Source organism: Curcuma longa, chromosome 1 (genome assembly GCF_044706935.1).
Source record: "Curcuma longa cultivar G26 ecotype Majalengka, Jawa Barat chromosome 1, ITB_CL_G26_1.1, whole genome shotgun sequence".
Classification (NCBI taxonomy): Eukaryota; Viridiplantae; Streptophyta; class Magnoliopsida; order Zingiberales; family Zingiberaceae; genus Curcuma; species Curcuma longa.
Window position 1 is genome coordinate 25,512,925 of NC_133861.1, and position 4,335 is coordinate 25,517,259.

The following is a 4,335-nucleotide window of genomic DNA, read 5'->3' on the forward strand; positions in this document are numbered from 1 at the left end:
ATATTAAAATATAAGTCTCCATAATCAAGATTACTTAGATACCTCAAATCAAAAGAAACTTGCACTCAAGCTGCAATGAGATTTTTATAGATATGTATAGAACAACATAAAATCTCATAGTAGGTCATTTTCGATGAACTAGTTGTTGGGATTGTCCTGGTGTAATACGCATGTTTACATCTTTCACAAATGTGCGGAACAAAAATAAACAAATAATTAAACCTAATTATTACAACACATGCATTCATAGACAGGAAATTACAACGTACAAGGCATGACTAGAAATTAAAATTTTACAGAATAATAAGTTATTCAATGTGTACCTTATTGATGACGTTGAGCTAAGTTGACATCAATCGAGCGGTCCTTGTCGAAGTCCCGCCTCTACTGGTGATTCACGCCAAGTAGAGGCGTGGCTATGCGATGACGATGGAGAAGAACTTAGCTTTGATACCAAGATGATAGGAACCCGTGTCCTATCTCGTAGAAAATCGAAGAAAGAAATGAGAACTAGGATAGGGTGATCACTTCGAAAGGATTGACTTTCAATAATCAAGTGGAATTGATTAATAAAAAAAATTACTTTCTTGTTTGTCGTCAAAAGATTACATAATGATTATATATAACTCTACAACAATATCAAGTCAATATAAAAATTATTAATAAATCTAATAATTTATTCAAAGGATAATTATTAATAAATTTAATGATCTTATCTAAATTAATAATAAATCTAATAGTATATTCTAAAAGATAATATTTTAAAGGGGTTATTTGAATAAGTATATCTAGAGATTGTATCATCCACTTAATTGTCCTTCATTGTTTTCTTTGGTCATAGAATTCTTCTCGCAAACTATCCTTCAAGTTAATTCTTGGTAGCTAAAAGTATGTTCAAGATTTTGTATGATGATGCAGTTTTATAAGAATACTACTTTTTTTCATCAATGAAGGATACAAATCTTATGTTTATCATACGTTTTTTTGCTTTAGCTTATTGTGAATGAAACAGGATTATTTTCCCTTAAGGACGATTTTAGTTTATCAAACATATTAATGGATCTACTTTAAGTGACGTAATTTAGTTCGTGTAATTCCATTGTCTCTAATTCTATACTTTAATCAGTGATTTTCTGAACCAATATTGTATATTTTAGAACCAAAGTTAAAACTTTTTGGCTTGCGATTGTTGCTTTCTGGATTTTTCATACCACTATGGAAACATGAAAGACCTTCTAGATTTGCATTTGAATAACTATTTGTGATATATAGGTGGCATGGACTTTACCATGGTTTAGTCGCATATATGTTTAATAATTTCACTTGTTGATTTGTCATAAAAATTGAAAGCATCACTATAAGAAAAAAAGCTAATATACAACGCTTTTAATGCGTTGTCAATCTGACTGAAAAAGTATTGTAAAAGTCACTGTTATAAAAAAGGTTCTTCAAAGACAACGTTGTTAACATTGACAATATTTTTGCAACTGAATAAAAAGCGTTGTCTATAGTAGCAATGACAACGCTTACCAAACATTATTTTTTATGGGTACGCCAACACTTTTTGCAACATTTAAAAAGTATTACAATTTTGTTCCAAACTGCTTGAATTTTACAATATTTAAAAAGCGTTGTTTTATTTTTTTATCTCACATTTAAAAAAGCGTTGTCTTTTGAAATGAAACAAATATGTTTAGCAATAAATAAAAATCATTGTATTTTTCATATACAAAATCATTGTCTATTATATTTACCAAATGACTTCTAATAATTAAACCCTTATAATATAAATAACACTAATTAAAATACCATGAAAGTACAATGATTTTTACAGTTAAAATAGAAATGTGTCATGTATACATTCAAGTTGTAGCAATAATCCATAAACTTTTGATCCAAATTAAGTCTACAAAAGCAAAAACCCTTCGTGTCCCAAAAAACACAGCCCCACGTTCAGTTTCTCTCCACATTTATCTGCATGATCAATACATTAAACTCAATTAACAAATTTGACAAAGACAATAAGCTAAATAAACTAGCAGGTGCATCACCAAGATAATAAGCAAGCTCATATATATAATAAAATAACTCATGATTATCTAACATCTTAGCTAACATTTCAAAAAATAAAAATTCTATCTATTCCTATATAAGAGGAGTTTACAGTATCTAGAAAGTTATTTAGATAGAAAACTTAATACAGTAGAATTTTGAAGAAAACTTAGCCATGACATAAGAAGCAAACCTAGACGCCATTACAGTAAGCATAGATCTATGTAATATAATGTATTATTAGTAGTTCGTATGTCATGTTAAGGATTGATATTGATAGTGATATTACGTCAGCACAAATAAATATCTTTATTGCCTTACAGAGTTTTGATGGTACCAATTGAGATCACCTAACTTAAGTTTAACAAAACATAAACTTTGGTTTTGTTCGCTGCCTCGTGTAAATAATATGATGATGATCACAAAATTAAGCATGTAATTTGTTATACCATCACTTCTGCCTTAATTAATATATTCTTAATATACCACTTAGTGTTAGCCTAACATCAAGCAGGAATACAAAATCAAAGGCAAAGGCTTTGCTCATAAGTTTTCTAGTCAAACCAATTCAAAGTCTGGCTTGGAAAAAGACTTCCGCTGATAGAACCAGAGTATAAACACTGTCGTGGAAGGAAAACTAGAGGTTTTCAAAACGTTTTTCAGTAACTCCTATAAGCTTAAATGGTGCTGCTACTGTGACATTATCACTGAAACCCAATTATCTCCATTAGAGTAAATGGTACTGCTGCTATGACATTATCACTGAAACCCAATTATCTGATTGAAAATGAGACATAGGTACAAGATATCATCAATTGAGACCATCAAAACTCTATAAGGCAATAAAGATATTTATTTGCACCGATGTAATATCACTATCAATATCAATCCTCAACCTGGCATGCGAACTACTTATAATACATTATATAGACTTACATAATATGCTTCTTCAACTAACCAAATAAATGGAATTATGGAGATCAGCATTCCGTACCTACTCATAAATATGATCTTGTATACATTCTGCCAACTCGGAACGCACCTCATCAATTTCTTCCCGAGAGTACTTCGCTGCCGTGAATTATGAACACACATAGATTATGTTAATGGAAAAACAATCAACACTGACTTTGTAAAATAATAAATAGTTTATTTAAAGTTGTTTGGAATAAGCAATAAAATATTACTATTGATTGTAGTGCATCTCTTTTAATAGTTTCAGCTTCTTCAATAATTTGTCTCATAAATCTCATCACATAATAAGCACATTGTTTCACATCTGGTTATCGAGGAGCCTATGGTAATTGGAAATAATTTGTTAAAGACAAATATACACATTAAAATATATGTTAAACATAATTATACATGCATGTACTATTTCCCACATAGGTTTTTTTTTACCTTTCCTTCCCTTGTTTGAATTAAACAATCTTAAGGTCCTGCATACGTTAATAATATTTGATATATGAGTGTTTTACTGAGTGAATGAAAAGCCCAATAAAAAATGAGTGTGACCTCACATTTCCACTACATATTTTCAATCGTCATAGCGCATGCGATGACTTAGAGAATCCAACAAATAAACAACCTCCTTGTAAGGTTCAATGACAGTGAGAATCCAATGATAACTACGCATAAACCATAATTAGTGCATCAATTCAATAAGTTATCAAAAGGAAGAAATTGAAAGTGATGTATTAATTGCAACTGACCCGACATTACATGGTACCAAAACTAGTTGATCTACTATGCACAACGCAACCTATCTGCTAATAGAATTTTCATGTAATCCATCCCTAATGTACATAAGCTTTTCTTTGCATCATAAAAAGATAAAGACAATTCAATGTCATCTGGAAGCATTTCTCCTAACAAACTTAGTAGGTCAATGAAACTTTTATCACTCCAACTATATTTGGCCTTCAAGTTGAATAATTTCATAATTGTGGATAACATTATAAATTTAGTGCATCCATGATATAAAGGTTTCTCAGCATCTTCAAGTAGCTTAGTAAATTGTGTTAAATTCTCAGCATAACCATCATATGCAGCATGTACCATATCTATCGGTTCCTCAGCAACATATTTTTGTTCATCTATCCCTACTTAATCACTTTCATTATTTGACTTCCCTATCGTAGATCTTTCACCATGCCAAATCCATGTATGATATGTCAGATCTATACCATTACAATACATATGTGCCCAAGAGGGACGGATCCAGAAATTAGAGTTAGGGGGCTTGACTTAATATAATGAATTATATATTATTATCCATATATA